The sequence below is a fragment of the Aptenodytes patagonicus genome, chromosome 11 (assembly GCF_965638725.1).
Source record: "Aptenodytes patagonicus chromosome 11, bAptPat1.pri.cur, whole genome shotgun sequence".
NCBI classification, from domain to species: domain Eukaryota; kingdom Metazoa; phylum Chordata; class Aves; order Sphenisciformes; family Spheniscidae; genus Aptenodytes; species Aptenodytes patagonicus.
In genome coordinates this window covers 9,634,412-9,652,105 of record NC_134959.1, presented here as the reverse complement: position 1 = coordinate 9,652,105, position 17,694 = coordinate 9,634,412, and the positions used below count along the sequence as shown (strand labels likewise).

At 37.0% G+C, this 17,694-nt stretch overlaps 1 protein-coding gene across 7 annotated transcripts in view; it reads left to right on the top strand.

Annotated features, from left to right (window-relative positions):
• The window catches only part of CDH11 (cadherin 11), an 80,854-nt gene that overhangs the window by 41,531 nt on the left and 21,629 nt on the right, over window positions 1-17,694 (top strand). The gene's annotated exons all lie outside the window — the stretch shown is intronic.

Below are 17,694 nucleotides of genomic sequence, written 5' to 3'. Positions count from 1 at the left end.
AATATTTAGGCTTCCAACTTGATTTTATCAGTCAAAAAGATTCATACTTTTCTTATTCTAGGCCTACATGAATGAGTGATTAATTCCATATTTGGTTTATTTCTCTGATATTTTGTGCAGTACCACTGAGCTTAATATAACTGCTCAGACTTGGGTTAGAAAAAGAATTTAGTGGTGACTCTCAGGCTTCAGAGAAGGCGACTGTGGGAAGTGTGGAAATAGAGCAGTATGGAAAACCCTAGACCTAGTTATATCTGCTGCTCTGATGCCTTTAATTTTTCATATCTTCTGTGACTTTCAGTTGTGCTATTACTGAAACCAGTGACTCCACAGAGGTGAGAATTGTCCACTTACAGGAGTATCCATGCTTTTTTAAAATTAACACAGAAACAGATTAAATGTAATAGACAATTAATATGTAAATACTATCATTTTTACAGAATCAAAGGCATGATCCCATCTGAATTGTCTAGGATGAAGAGTACAAAGCCAGGATATTAAAGCTCTTTGTCTAGCTGACTCATTCACAGTTTTTACATTCAATGCACTCAAGTCCTGCTTGACAGATGCTTCGTTTCTTTGCAAATGTCCTTGAATGATGATAATCTTATTTCTGGCAGCCAAATGGGCCATATACTTAAACATCCTTGTGAGCAGCTATATAGGATATGTGTTTATGGTATCCACCGACTTGTTAAGGTAGACTGCGGCAATTAGTATCGGGCTGAAATAGAGTGTATTTGACAGTGATACCAACAACATTCAATTTAATTTAGGTGGGGAATGTGTAAGCTCCTTTGCTTCTTAGGAAGAGCTGCAGCTCAGCATGTGAGATTCTTGTCCTGTCATTCACTAAACACAAGGGCCAAATTTTGCAAACAATGCTCAGTTCTTGTTCAGATGCAGCTTTCAACAGAATGAAGTTAAAGAGTGTTTGGTTTGACTGAAGACTTCCTGATTAGGTTTCAAATTCATATATAGGTATCAAGAAGACATAGCAAAAATATCTTAAATTAGTTATGCATTCAGTTTCTCTGAGTCTCCCCTCCCTGCAGAGTTATGTGAATTTTCTCACCACTGTTTCAGTTCGCCTCTTCTGGCATTTTCATATATCTCACTTCAAGGTTTAGTTCAGGCCTCTTTCTACTCTTCTTGTTCTTGACTTCAGAGCTACGCTTCCAAGTAGATTTAATTTTTATGAATGAAAGGACTGTGAAGAATAACCTTAAAGGAAAACCTGAAGGCCCATCACTCTCACTAGTATATGAGATAAGTGAATTTAGCAAACTGGGTCCCTACTCAAGTTTTTTTCATGCCTTATCTGAGAAGCTGTTGTGTCTATTTTCGTAGACTTTTTTACATTTCAGAGTTCAAGCAAATTTCTGAAAGAAAGCTTCCTGCAGAGTGACTGTGGGATGCTCCCTCTGGTTGGAGTGTGAAGTGCCTCCCTGCAAAAGAGGAGGAACAAGCATGGCTTTTGTTGATTATCATGTAAACCTGGGCATCCATATGCTTCTTAAATTCTCTTCTCTTCTTTTGAAGGATCTTTCTTTCCTAAATTGTTTCCAGCTGTGACTGTTCAGGAATACAAATTTCTTGTTGTAGTATCTAGATAATCAAACAGTTGAGAAGGTAAATATTCATGTTTAAATATCGTTAATGGAACAAAGAACAACAGGGCAGACAGAAAGGCACTACTGAGCTAATTTGGAGCTATAACATAGGCTTGGTTACTCAGTCACACCGGAAGATAGCCAGTAGCTTCATTAAGTGGGAATATCCTGACTAGAGATTTCTTTCCTATACTGCTTGGGTTTTCTATACTGAAGTTCTAGAGGGAGTGAGAGTAGGCACAACAGATAAATTTCTTCTCAATTATATTACTCTGAAGAGCATTATATATGAATAAGGGGTCCATGGCACGCCCAGAAAAGAATACTGCCTATTTAAAAACTCCTCTCATATAGGATGAGAAACTTAGGTTCACTTACTGGATATATAAATCAGTATTGTATAAAGTATACTTTGCCTCTTTCAGATATAACATCCTTTTTATTATGTTTTTAATTCTCACATGGTAAGCCTAGATTATAATGGGAAAAACATGGTATTCCTGACATACAACGTGGACCTTGGAAGGAAATTGCTGCATAGTTTTGTTTCTGCACAAATGCCATGTGGAAAGAAGATTAACTTTCAGTTACTTACAATCACCCTGTCTTATTACAGTGCTAGCAGGCTTAATGAAGCCTACATATCTGAACAGGAAGCGTTACATCTCCAGTTGCCTGCTTTAACCTGTGTTACACGTCTCACTTCACTTCTATACGAGTAGCCATTTATATAGGTTTTAAGACCTGAATTTTTGAATTCTCAACTTCAACCCACAGAACTACCACGCAGAACAAACACCTAGTATATCTGCAGGATTAGCTTATTGCATATATTTTGGATGGATATTAGTAGTCTAAATGAAATAGGCTCATATATGAGGGCAAAAGCTTTGATTTTAGTAGGATGGCGCTCCAAAGTACATTGAATCCTTAGGTTCTTAAAATAAGGCCTGAGAGTGAAATGTTAAGAAGAGCAATCTGCTTGTGTCAGTCTCATTTCACATAGTCTGTGTAACGGGATGGAGTCTGAATTTGTTACCTCTGCTTTGTTGGTGCTCTTCAGGACTTGCTTGAGCTAAAACACCTTTGGAAATACTGTTAGAATAATTAGAAGACATAGATCCTGGTCAAACAGGTACCAAAGATGAATGATTATTTTGTTATAAATTACAGACTTCTAAAAGACATCAAGTGCGGAAATATGTTCATGTTGCCCTATTTCTTATAGTCTCAATACCTCATAATATAGACATTCTAGATTTTCCTATCTGCTTTTTAATAGAAAATTATTTCTATGAAGTACTGTTGCCTTGAAAGAATCTTGACTTTGTTGAAATGTGTAGTTTGTTGTTGGAAACAACTAACTTGAACTGAAATGCTGGTCTCAGTGACAAAAAGTTTGGTTTGGCTCAAATGCTGAAACAGCTGAGTCATCAAACACTTATCTTTGCATTTTCCCCACCTTCTGGGAAATCCCAGCCCTATTTGGGCTGCAGTGTGCTCTGCCCTGTGGGCTGGAGCAGCCTGGCTGGGCTAAGTCACAGGCAACTCCTGAGGTTCCCCCAAGGCATGAGATTTGCCTGAGCGAACGCGAGACTGCACTGCACAAACTGCAGAGACTGGCCATAAGAGGAGAAAAAGGCATTGAAAGATTGATACATTGACTAAAAAACTCACCAAAAATCCAATTGCTTGTGAGTCAAAACAACTTCAAATATCTTGTGTTTAGTTGTGAAATGTGTTCTGATAAAATTAATTTCTGACAAAATTTCCATAGTTATTTTAAAGGTGAGAAGTGTGAACCAAAAGCTAAATCAAAGTCTTTCAGAAACAATTTTGATGGGAATTTATTGAGAAAACTGATGTCAGCTTTAACTATAAATGCTCTCTATAGTTGCTCTCTTTGGGCCTTAATAATAATAATAATAATAATAGCATTTATTAAAACATATACCATTGTGCCAAGAACACACACACACGCATCCGGGGTTAGAAAAAATAAACGTAGGAGAAAACTAAGTTATGTGTCTTGCACGTATGTATTATATATAAAAAGATTACTGTGTACTCAGCCATTCAGAGTTTCCTATGCAACAAAAACTGTCTTGCATTCTACTCAGAAGCTAGTTTGCTCTCTCAAACATGGGCATATTCTGTATGCTATAAAATAAAACAAAATTTAGTATATTTATTTCTTTTGGGGTATTTAACCAAACCAATTACTGCATTGTTAGTCACAGTTGAAGAAAAACTTCTTAAAAATGGCTTCAGTATCTTGCTAATATAACCATGCAAACATATGCAATTTATGTGGCTTTACTAATCTGTATAAACACTAATAAAGTCACAGAAGTTGTGATTGGTAAAATCTAATGTAATGCAAAGGATTTTCCCGCTTTATTCCTGACAACCTGCATTCGCAACCATTCAGTTTCTTTATTTTAAAATGGCTTTTCAATTACATTCTAGTGCTATAGGGGAAAGCCTTTTGACAAAGGCGTGACATAAACCATTTATATTGCAGCTCCATCATAGTTCCCATAGCTAAACTAGACTGGACAGTTCATTAGAAAGAAAAATTAATAGTACAAGGTTGCAGGGAAACAATAACAGATTATGACTGGCCTGTGGCAGCCCACTGAATTCATGTAGTGGAATAAAAATGATTCCTCTGCCTCATAAATGAAGGTTTGTTCCAAGGTTTTAGGCAAAGTCTATACTTCTATTCCTTTACAGGAAAAAGCTATACAGTTTCTTGTCTATAAAAGCAATACTTTGTAATTTCTGAAGAAGATTAATATGTACTCTTTTGGGATGGAAAGCACAGATTTCATTATACTTTGAATGCATATTAACAAGCATAATATAAAAGAATAGAATAGAACACACTGAACAGCTACATCAAAGAAAAAACTAACCTTCTTGGCGACGGGCAGAGGCATGGAGGGGCAAAGCGAGGGCAGAATCAGGACTCAATCCCATCTTTTGTTACCTAAGGTAGTAACTGCTCTAGACCAGTCTAAAATTGTTATACTTCAGTGTGGCAATACCCAAGGATTTGTGATTCAGTGGCTTTTCTTTTGGGTCCATTGCCGCTACCTGTGTAACATCATATGTGATTTATCTCTTGCTTAAGGTTGTTCTTAAAGGTATAACCAAGTCCTAATGGCCTCTTTCTAGATGTTACTGCATATTTTCCTAATTTCCTCAGAGTTTCATGGTTCAGATTTTCTATATAGTTCTGGTATGTGTGGCAAGTACACAGACTTATACATTAATGTTGAAATCTGAGTTTTATTATAGCAATGCTATAAATTCCTGTCTCAGAAGATATTTCAAACAATATGGGCTCTGGGATGCATTAACCATTTCTTTTGGCTGGTAGCCACCACCTTCTAATGAATTCAACGGGATAACAGGAGAGGCCAGAAAAGGGGAAGCCTGAGCCAATATAATGTTTGGAATCAAATACAGGACTGACCCTCTGGGGTATTCTCTGGCTCTGTTTATGAACGCAATCTTCTTTTAGAAACAACAGCCTAAAATACTGAAAAGTCATTGTTCTGGGGTCTGGTCCCCTTGTACTTTTACAGGTTTATACCTACTTCTACAAGAAAACTTGGGTACTTGGCCTCCCATTCTCCCTCCTCTGCCCCCAAAATAGAAAAACAGATTATGTAACCTCAAAAGTCTGGTCACTCGGAGAGGCCTCCTGGCTATCTTGGCTTAGTTTCATGCTGTAAGCTATATTTTGTTAACCGAGGCTCCACTGAAGCAAAAATAACCAACCAACCAAAAGACTCTCCCTTAACCTCCTGAGCTGTTTTCATACTTTCACTGCGGGCAACATGTATGAATTGCAGCATGTTGGAGAGAAGAATATTTCTCTTAATTTTCAAAGGGAATGTGTTTGCACAAACATTTAGCACTCACTGATGAGCTGTTCATTTCAAGACTGGTTACTAACTGCAACCTTCACTGCTATGTTCTTCTGTTTAAATGTCCAAAGGTACCGCTTCTGTCTTCTCTCTCTCTCTGCCCTGCAGAAGACACAGGAGAGAACAACCCCATCACAGGGAACAGTCTTTCAGTGAATCACAATGACTCACTCCAAGGAAGGCTCAACAAAGACTGTGTTGTGCTGTTTCACAGTAAAGCTAGTGACCCGGTGGTTACTGCTACTTTGCTGCTTGCAGGATAAACAGAATAATACAATAGTTGTGTATTCAAGAAACCTCACATCAAATGGAATGACCTTTTTTCTCCTTGTAGATCTGCAGTGATTTGATTTGCTTAAAAAGTGCTTTCATTTAACAAATATAAAGATCAATTAAATGTTTAAGTGGGAAAACTTCCCAGCAAAGAATAGGATGGTAATGGCATTTTTAACAACTGTCAAAATGAACTCCCCTAAGCAGAAGTTGGTGCTCTGTTGGCCCAGCCGTTACCCAGGTTACTTCTGCTCCCCACATGCTGTTACCTCCTTTCAGCACAGACTCCGTTTCCTTTAACATCAGCTCATGCATGGTTGACAACACTGTCTTTTGTTCAGCTGAACTACTTTGCCTGTGAGCAGTTACCGGTGTGTTGTATCCAGGTTTCAGACTATGTTGCTTGAAGTCTCCATCAGTTCATTATGCTACAGCTTGTGGAGCTCATTTAGGCCAAAGGAACAAAACTTATATGTAAAGCCAAGAATGTACTGTTAAGCTGAAGTCTTAACAGTCTAACCAAAGAATTATTAGTTTAGCTCCTATACAAGTTATGTACAGTTAAAAGTGATACACACAAGCTTTCTAGTATCTACCCTATCTCTGGTGTCACACTTGCCATCAGCTGCCTCTCAGGCAGGTGTCTTCAGGCAGGGATGGGGATGGAGGGCCCCTGCATCCCAGAGCAATACGATGATGGTTCCTTCTTCCTCCTCACTCTAGAATCCACCTGGAGTCATTTTTATGTTTGCTAACATGCTCCACATCTTGCTCCACATGCACCTTGCACTTTCTTCATTGGTCTGTAGTTCCACATTACATCCAGTTTTACTGTGAATGGTGTGTTTTACGTATATTGAATATTGTCCTTTGTTCTGGTTTTATGCAGCTTCCAAGGTTGCATTCATTCAATGGCCAGTAGCTGACCCCTGGTGAGCAGTTTACAGCCCTGGGGTTTCCACTATTGTCTTTCACCTGGACTTTCAAATCTCCTCATATCATCCCATGTCTGTCTCTATGCTGCATTTTATTCGGAGGTCATAGATAGTTCGTTCTATATGGAATAGTGAATTGTTATTATTATCTGTTCATTACAAATATATACATAAACCAACTGTATTACAACACACAGTCATCCAAAGCTAAGCAGAAAGCCAAAACAAATTAGGCAATAGTCACCTGGTCCTTAGATAGCCTGTTACAGCCAAATAAGTTATCCAAAACCAAGCCCCAGGCAGGCCAAAACAAGTCCCGATGAAGCCTGACAAATCCTAATGGGTCCTGAGGCCTGTGCTGTCAGCTTCACACACAGCCTTTAGCATGTCACAAGCGATGGTAACACCGTTTTACTGGCTTACAAAGCTCTGAAATTTTAAGAAGTTCATGTTACACGTGGAAAATTATTTTTTACGCTATTTAATTAAACGCCATTATTAAATAGGCATTTAGTAAACATTCATATTAGCAATCTTATTCTTACATAAGCATTCATGTCACGTATTATAGTTGGGCTTAGTTATAGCTGTGTTTACAAATGGCACGCGTATGACCTTCATAATGAGTTCTTCCTGCTTATTTATATATTTATCATTCTTTGGGTCTGATTCTAAGCTCACTTACTGAAGCTTAAGCCAGAAGGGGTCCACAAAATTTGCACAAAGAGTTTAAAAAAAAAAATCATGTTAAGTTTTTTAAGGCAATGTTTACCCTGAGAGTCATTACATTTGAACAAGAAATATGTCTGTCTGTTCAGAAAGATGTTCCCAGCTCTTGGATGAATCCCCAGATCCCGTTTCTCCAGCTGGTGCCTGTCTGGTGCTTTATTCTCTCTGACCACTGGATTTCCAGGAAGCTATTTTTGATTGTAGGTGAAGTACAAATGGTACCAAATCACTCCTTTTCCTTTTGCTCACCCTTGTGATTTTTTGAGTTGAAAACACTGTCTTTTGGTCTTCGAAGTGGCAAGAAAATATAGGGTTAGCATTGTAGAAGAGCACTAACTCACTATCCATGGATGTGATATTGTAAAGACACCAGAAAGAAATTCAAATACTAATCCATATGGGTTAGTGTTATGCAACCTTGTATTATTTACCAAAGAGATTTAAAGGAAAAAGGAAGATGGGAATGTTCAGCATTATGCACAAAGAAAAACATACCCAGTGAAGTTTTGCATAGGCTTTTAAATGAAAAACTCCAGATTCTTTGTAGTGTGAACAAAACCAGCAAGCATCAGCAACTAAATTCTGTGAAGTATCTGTGAAGATACCAGACTAGACCAGAGAACAAGGTAGAGCTGGTCTGGTCAGCTGGTTCTGACGGTTAAATCAGTGGATGCTACAGGTTGCTTAGCAGGCATATGGCAAATTTCCACAAATGATAGGGGAATCTTTAGCAAAGTTGAAAAAACTTAATCTGAGAAAAAACATAAACAAAACTGATGGTACACTCAACACACTGCAACTAACAATTTTAGCCTGACTTGTAAGCAAGAGAAAAAGTACAGATGAAACATAAAGTTACGTATTTGGAAATTACTTGGAACTGTGAAAGCCTCGTTTCTTTCTATCAAAGATGATAAAATTCACAGAGACTAGAGGTATTTGATCTGATGAATTGCCATACACAGAACCTTCTTAATAGAACTATAGTAACCCAGTCTCCAAAGCCTCATGCTCTTGCAAATATGATGTATTTGTGCTCACATGGAGAATGCCATTTTATACAATACACTTGCTTATTAGTCTTGGGCTTTCAGTCACCTTCATCTTGTCCACCAGCTACTTGCTTCTAACGTGGTAATCTGGGCTTCTAGTTCACACTAGCTCTCTTGGGCTTAACACATACTGTCTTTAAAAGCTTTCTAGTGACACAACTTCCATTTTCTTTCCCTATACACTCCCAGGACTGTCAGCAGTCATTTTAGTTTGTTTCTTATTTCAACTGCCAAGTTGACATTTTCTTTACAAAAACTAAAAAGGTCCAAAGTTTCTAAGTATTCCATCCTTCTTCCAATAAATGTAGCAAGTACCAATGTATTTGGAAAGATTATGTTTGGTGACAGACTCTCTCATCTGTCTTTACCCCAATAGTTCCTTTTCCAGAAAAAACATAATTACTACAAGAGCAATTTATTTAATTACCATTATGGGAAACTTCAAAGGAAATTGGTTGGATTGAAATAGTGATACCACCCCGGCAACTTTTTGAAAAGAACATTTTGGTAGAAAATATGCTGAATGTAAGGGTATATTTAATGTGAAAAGAATGCCTAATCCTATTCTTTTGACTGAAGCTTTCAGTCTTTTTTATATATATGTGTGCATATATATGTATGTATGTTAATCTCTTTTATTATTGTTACTGGCCTCTATTTTTCTTCTATGAATAGAAATTATTTCTCCTGTACTTGCCTTATACTAAGGTCATTCTATCCGAAAGAGATACTGTTCTCAATCCAGCAGTTCTACGAAGTGTCAGGCTGTTTTCCTCTTTCACATGCTCATTTTTAAGTAACACTTCACTGGTCTTCATTAGGGAGAAAACGATCTGTTATTGATTTGGAAGCTAAAGCTTCACCTGACTGGACAAACACTCATTCACACTCAAGTACTTTTATACTGTCCCGTTGGTTAAAAAAGACATTGGTGATCTAAGATGCAGATACATGCCACAAGTCCTGATTATTGCACTCTTAACGTCAAGACCAGCCCTTGACATCAGAGAGATGGTGGCAAAAGGTAGAGTATTTATATCTCCAAACCATATAATGCACTTCCAGAATATATCTAATTATAGCTGATTCATAGCTTCAGCTATGAATAACACTAATCTAATTAAACAAATGCCCATTTTTGCCAATTTCCCATGACCAGCTTTCTGTGGAACATCAGTTTCTGAAACTTCTTTTATGCAAGAACAGCTATAGATTCAAGGTGTTTAAATTTTGCCTCTTCTGCATGATATGATGGCGCCAAACATCGTTCCAACTGTAGCAGGGCACTGCCTTAAAACTATTGTTAATGGTTCCTATCAGAAGAATAAAAATGAAGGGTTTTGTTACAATCATCTGTAATTACAGGTCAGAAATAGTGCCAATCCATAATCTCTGGGATGTATTAGTGTTTCATATGATCAGTTAGAAATATGTAATGAACAGGTTTAACTCAAAATGAGTTATGTTCATGCAAAATGTACTGAATCATTTGCCCTTTTGTGCAAATGTATCATTTGCATGAAAAACAAATTTTAGTTGCAAGCTGGCAATCCTGTCTTTTTTGAGCTATTTATATGCTTAGCATCTAATTACATCACCTTAGCAACCTCTTGTTGCATTTTTGGTTTTGTATCATAATATTGGGAATTATGTCTCGGTCCTTATAGCTTTGGAACACTGAAAATACAGGTAGTTCCTCTGGTTTGTGCTCAGAGCAGGTCAGGCTGCACAGGAAGCCAAAGGGAAGGTTGTAACTAATGAAGTTGGTGTTTTCTTTGTGTTTGTTTGTGTGTTTGTTTTTTAAGTTAAATGGAAATATTCTATGGTGACTGCTTCCAACAAGACATCTCAGAAGGTACTCATGCAAATATTGTTTGAATTATAACCTTATGATTTAATGGATTGTAAATAATAATTTAAATGTGCAGTTTTGGTCTTTTCAGCTGTAGCCTCCCATTAGGTACTTAAACAGTGATGGTCTCCTTTATTAGAGCTATTGATGCTGTATTAGGAATGTGTTTGAATATTCTGGTGTTATTATCTCACGTTATTGAGCCAAAATAGGTCTCTTCACAGACAATCTCTGCCTATGAAAAAGTTAATTTTTGATTCAGTTGTTCATTCAAACAATCTCAAAGTGGCTTTTATATTCTTTATGGAAGAAATTTGCACCAAACTGGAACAGTTAAGCAAGCTATCAAAAAGAACCTTAAATGTGCATGGCTGAAGGATCTGAACTCTTCCCTCTGCAGCTCCAAGAAAGCTGAGAAAAGGAGAAGGCTCTTTGATTAGAAATTTAGCTCTCACCTTTCTTTCTCTAGCAAATGTATTTGAAAAAGAAAGAGACTCTTAGTAATTCACTAACTTGTCAAGTTTTATAAAGAGAAGTGTTACAGAGAATCTAATTATGTGAATCTCCCTAAATAAGAGTCACAATGGTTGCTAGACTTAAACAAACTGCTGTCAGGGTGGTTTGCATGTGCTTCCGAAGTGGCCATCTTTCATCAGAAGCTTTCCTACTTGAGGGAGACCAAATTGAAGGGGACCAAGGGATCAAGTAATCTAGTAGAATTATATTAAAAGTGGAAAAAAGTTTTGTAGAGGAACACATTGGTCATATAAAGACCACACACGATGCTATAATAGTTTGGCATTTCAGCAGCACTGCTGAAGCTGCCTCTAGAAATGAAGCTGTAAGTATAATACCACAGATTCAGTTTAGATTTCTGATTGCGTGGAAGCTGTCAGCCCTTCAGCAAGAGATTATAGATCAGAACAGAAATGGATTGCTTGTTGGAATTCCTTCTGGTTTTCTTTGGTAGCTGAATAGGCCTGCCTGTAGTTGTTAGTTTTTGATAGGTTTTCAGTTACCACTCTTTAATCTTGACTTTGTTTCATTTTTAGCATAAACCAAAAAGATCATCAGTCACAGCACAAATGTTATTTAGCCATTCACAAATACAAATTCTTAGAGGAAAAAAAACGTTCATGGTTGGCTTAGCATGTAAGTACAGCATTAGTAGTTGGAAGTAAGTTGACTTTAGTAGTCATTTATTTCCTCCTCGGCATGTCATTTATAGCCACTTACATATGTGCAAACTATATTGAAACTAGCATGGGCATAGGCTGCAGCTATATTGGCCTTTGAGTACACAGGAAATTATGAGAATTCCAGTTTGTCTGAGATGCACAAGAACACAAGTACTATTTAAAATAAACTCTACCAAGAGCTTAGTCATTACTTCAAATGACTCTATCAATCACCATGGTCTGTAATAAGACTACCTTTCTTATGCTAGTTGTTTTCCTGTAGAGTTTATGCTTAAAAACAGACAGCCTCTGTCACATTTATCTTAAGTGGATCTCCCCAGGGCAGCAAGTAAATGTAAAACTCTGTTTACAGCCATTTTTCATTTCCCAAGCCTTTTAATATCACACTCTGAGGCTTATTTCTATGTCGTTCACTTCATAATGTACTAAGTTGTCTTCCTACTTTCTGCTGCTTTGTATGAGGTACACCAAATGGCAATTTCCCTCTTCTTGAATGACTACAAATTAAATCAAAGCCTGGTGAAAATACTTTCCTTCCATGCTGACTTCAGAGGTGGATACTGAAGGATATATCACATGATATTAGTCAGGAGGTTATTTTTCTTCCTCTTTCCTGCAAAATGACTTTATTTTCAAAGAGCCATCATTTTATGGTTTTGTCTATGGTTTCCTAATACTGAGTCTCAAAGCTGCTACAGGAAAATATGGCTACATTTCAAAAACTATTCTTTGGAGCAGCTGGGGATTATTGGCTTTAAACATCTCAGTAATGTAATACAGTGCTATGAAACATAATTTAAAAATGAAAAGGATTAAGATGTCCTTTCATAGGATTCTACAGAACTTGGAATAGGATTCTACAAAACTTACTTAGCATTTTTAAGGCAACTTCTATTGCTAAAGATGAAAATCACCAGTTCTGTAAAGATTTTATTTATGTATTTAGTACATACAAATCTTGCCATGACCTAGAATCCCTCTGTAGTAGGATAGTCCTAGAATCTTGGCTGTTGGCATACCATGTATAAAATTATGTATATATATTTAGCTCTGCAGAACAGATTATGATCCTTTACAATTGTATCGTGCTCCTGTGCAAAATAGCAGAATATGAATTGGGGGAGTGTGAGGGTTCTCATCATTCAGTGGAATAACTAAGAGAATTTTTTCCCAAGTATCTTTAAATATGAAAAAATTTCTGGACTAAATACTTTTGTCTCATAAGACTAATTATGTCTTGTGAATGACACAAAAGACTTTATATCAATTTGCATTCAGATCAGGGTTATTTGCTGTTCGCTCCAGTGAGACCTGAAATATGCTTCAACAAGAAGAGAAATTCAGTGTTTCAGAAGGGCTCACAGGGAGTTAGTTGCTGGCGGTCTGTTTTAGAATTGCACATTGGGAAAAATGAGATTTACCAGTTACATATACAGCATGAAAATCTTTTCCTTGTCATTTAAACAAAACGTTTTACATTAGACTACTGCATCTTGGTCTTTAATGCTTGATTCCCAGTAGATACATATATACATGGCTAGTCTTATGGGGTTAGTCATATTCATAAAGTCGATTTGCTGGGTATGGAGTCCTTTAGTTTTTAATTTTCCTATTTTGTATGTGATGAGTAAAGGCTATGGTCCTGGCACTTAGAAAGGGAACTCTGCTGGTGTATGAATAGAGCTCTATCTCCCAATGCTGCCCTGGGAGAAGGGGTTCATTTGAGGAAGGAAAAATCCATCTCCTAATGGGATGATTTCCTGACTGGAAAGACATGCATAAAGCCCTTAACTGCTGGGGTACAGCTGAAAGTTAAAAAAGCTGATATTGTCTCATCCTCCAGTTCAGCTCGTTCCATTTAAAGTAAACCTTCCAAATGATGATACATCAGTGTTGCACCTTTCCCAATTCTGCATATCATATAAGTAGCTCTATCAAGGAAAAATCAGGTATACCTTAGTTCCAGTGGAAAAATGCAATAATCCTAATTCTAGTCTTGTCCAGATTTAGGGTACCTAGAATCTCACAGAAAGTTTGGCATTTTTCAGGACTAAAGAATTTATTTTAAGAACTGGCTTTGCTGTATATGTCATGCAAACTAGATATGCTGTATAGCAGATCTTGATACGTTGCATAACATTGTTTCATGTAAATAAAGTGAGATGCCTTCTTTTCCACAAGTGTGTTGTACAGTGAGTCTAAGCTAAAAACTATTCAAAGATTGGTGTGATAATGCAGAACAGCTTAAAATCAAAAAGTAATTGAGAGAATTAAGTTAAATGTGGAAGGTACTAATTCTTGGTATTTTATCTTGTTTCATAAACAAAAGAGACCAGGCTATTTGTTTACCTTTATGTAACATTTTCTTGAAATGAGTCAAGGAAGAGAACAAAGTTTTGTTAAACAGGAAAAAATTAAATTAAAACCAAATGTTAGTTTATAGTTTATAGTTTTCAGCTGAATAGCTTACTGCAGCAAGAACTAGTATCCTTCAAAAATATTTTCATATTAATTTATATAAATTTCTTGAAAATACTTAGGCATCAGGTATTTGAATACAGCAATCTACAAGAGGGTAAAAATACGTGCCGGACTGAACTCCTGCATTCACACCGCTATGCATACATTTACCAATGCACATGAGTAATGAAACAGTTGTGCACAGAATTATTCCACATCCCTCAGTTCACGTATTTTATTAAAACCTCCCAAAGTAGTTAAATTCATGATATGCCCTAAAGATTAACCAGTGTGGGATCAGTGGGACATGATTGATTGTTTGATCTGGAAATCTTTTTCCTACCTTCTTTCCATGTGAACTGCTCATTTTTCGTGATGTCGATTACAGTATTCAAGGAAGAAAGTCTCTTAGCTAACCATTTAAGTTAAACCATGGAGTATGAGTCCTGAGGCTGCTCAGAACAGCCCTGTCCCAAAAGCGGAAAAATGCCCAGGTTCTTGTTGGCTTTGCTATGCCTGATGACATGGAGGAGAGGCCCCTGCAAAGCTGGGTGCCTTGCCTGGCCACAGCAGGTCCCTCCCTGCCTCCGTGGGCAGCGGAGGGCTCGGCCAGCTGTGCCCGCTGCTCCATCCTTATGCCCAAAACTCAGGCACTCTTAACTCCAGAACTAATATGATCCAATATTTATTCTGTCATTAAAAAACTATTCATTTCCTTGTCTGATGATAAAATTATTGCAAAATAAATCATTCATCTTTTCAGCTAATTCTAATTACAGCTAAAATCTCATTTGGACTGGGAGTTTGCTATATTTACTTGATACTTTTGCAAAACATTTCAGAACATAATCATCCATTATTATACTGCTACATTGTGCTCTTGACTACTTTCTGCCAAGTGTATTCCTGAGAACAATTGCTACTTTAATGTATCATCCAGAAGTTACGGCCTAGACAAATTAGAAAAATTGTTTAGTCTATTATAATTTGGTGTATGGTCATTTAATAGCACACAGGAAGTCAGCATGAATGTTTGGGATTATTTTTGCTATAAATATAATGAAAGAAATTTACAATTGGCTAGACTTCACTTCTGTGACTGATCTTGTCATTAAAATAATCTTTGCTAGCTCTTTATTTTTGTCTATTAGTCATCTATAAGCAGTCATTCAAATTTGTGTGTGAAGTTTTGTAGAGCAGACTGACTTTTTCTCTTAGCTTATTAGAGTAGGGATAACCCCATAACTCCACCTCTCTGCTGTGCTGTGCTGCATGTTGAGAGTCTCTGCACTTTGCGGTCTCTCGCTGCGAGGGTGCGCAAGGAGAGCGGAGTTGGTGTGTTGTGGAGCAGTCAAGACCCTGGCTCAACTCTGTGCCATAGTCTGCGGACATGATTATATCATTTTTCAGGTAGATAGATGTGTACTTAATTAGTTGAATAGCACATTTCCATTAGGAATATTGATGGATTTTATTTTCTAATGGTAGAACAGACTGTTCTTATGTTAAAATTGAAACTTATTAGCTTTGCATTTCCAGAACTAAGTAACAACTACAAGTACAAAACATAGACATATTATCTATGTAGCTAGAGTGCCCTGAAGGCGTGTTCTCACAATTATTTAGGGAGATCTGCTATTTCCATGCAAACATTTTGTGTATACACCTCACCGTGTACGTTGTTTTTCAGAGTGTGGACTAGGTATTATTTTAACATTTCTCTGTCCTGCATACCTTGATTGATCAACTTACATGGGCAGCATTTGGGAGTCTCACTACATTCATGTGCCTCTCTGATGTGATTTGATCTTGTGTGGTGACTGGTTAACTCTTGTTTTCCCTTTATTCCTGATAGAGCTATTATTCAGTACCAAAATTGCCATTTGTTTGTATGCAGTTAAAATATGTTAATGGAATTCTTCCTTTTGAGAAGAAGTCCATCTTAGTTCAAACCTGGCGCCCACTGTGTTTCAGGAAGTGGGGAGCAGATTTTTTTTTTTTTTTACAGATTTCTTAGGAAGACTTAGGATTTCAAAATTATATATTGTGCAATTCTAAACAACATTGGAAAAAAATCAGGATGTTGCAGTTTGGTCAACTGCCCACTGACATTTGCTTTGCTGCAGTTGAGCAATATAATAACAATATAATCTATGTGCAGAAATAACAAGAATGTTGAGGATATCTCTAAGATTGTGATTTTTTTAAAAAGACTAGAAACATTCACAGCAAATGATTCTGATAGTTCACTATCTGTGTAGTGTTGTGCAGTGTCTGAATAAAAGAGCTGTATGCAGAATTTGCGACACTGACCAGAGCATCAGTCCAGTCAGCTGTGGCAATTGCCATCCTCAGATCTGTATTCCACGCTTACAGGAATTGCTTTATAAATTGTTTAGCCGGTTTTCCATATTTTCTGCTTGAAGAAGTAGGAAACTGTAGGCTGACAGCAGCTGAGTTAATGTTAAAACGTTTGAAAAGTTTTAAGTAGATTGTTTTGAAAAAAAAGAGAAAAAAAGACGACTTCTTTCTTGTTAATAATACTGCTGCATTTTTTAATGAAGTTTATTTTAGCTTTAACTTCAGAGCATCTAGTGCACCTTGCCTTTTAGGAAGAAAGTAGTTTATAAAAAGCCAAACTGTAGCTGTTTTGAATTTAAGTAATTTCATAGACTTCAGTGGAACCCTGTTGATTTATTCTATTAGCTTTTCTTATGCTGATAGGAGTCAGAGGGCTTACCACTGTGGCAAACCACTATGTAACTGAACAGAGAGTATGAACTTCAGGAAGGGAGAAGGCTGGGGGGGCACGAGGAGGCCAGGGAGACCTTATTGCCTGCAGCTCTAGTTTTAACTGCAGCCTATCCAGCAGTAGGTCACTTACTAAGGAGCCAACTTGGTATTACTAGCATGGGGTCCTTTCACACTATAACTCAAAACAGAAGCAATTACCATAAACAGCCTCAGTGATTTTTTTTTTTTTTTTAGCCCAAGTAGTGGATGAGAGATAATAGTTTTCTTTATCTTGAAGACATGTAGCCTTATTGCTTCCTCTCTATATGCATATATGCAGAGGATAAAACAAAAGGTAGCAAAGAATTTTTGCTTTAAACCCGTATTAGTAAATCAAGCATGACTGTGTGATTAATATTTTGTTTCCAGCACTTCACACTTGAATAGCTAATAATAAGCAGTATGTGTATCAGCTTGGCTCTTCCATTATTGTTAAGCGTCTTTATAAAGTGTTTACTGATTTATATAACAGTATTGAGAAATTTGGGAATAATGGTCATATTTGTTTACTTATTTTCATTGTTGAGATCATTATGTGATGTTAATAATGTTAAGAATAATTATCGTTGAGTTTAATTTTCAAATGTGTCCAAAATCTATTAATGTTAGCAGTTTACTTAGATTTTTTTTTTTTTTTTTTCCACAACAGGGTTAAAAATGCACAGCTGTCTAGGCGTACCTTCCTATTTCATTTCTGTTTGGAGCATGTAGGCCCCGTTTAACAGTCCGAGAGCCCAAGCACCTCTAACTGCTGCACACCAGTAACATGCTATAGATCCCTATAGCAAGTGTACTTGTCCAGCGTAATTAGCTATACTGGGCATGGCATTGAAGACTATTTGGCTTAAAG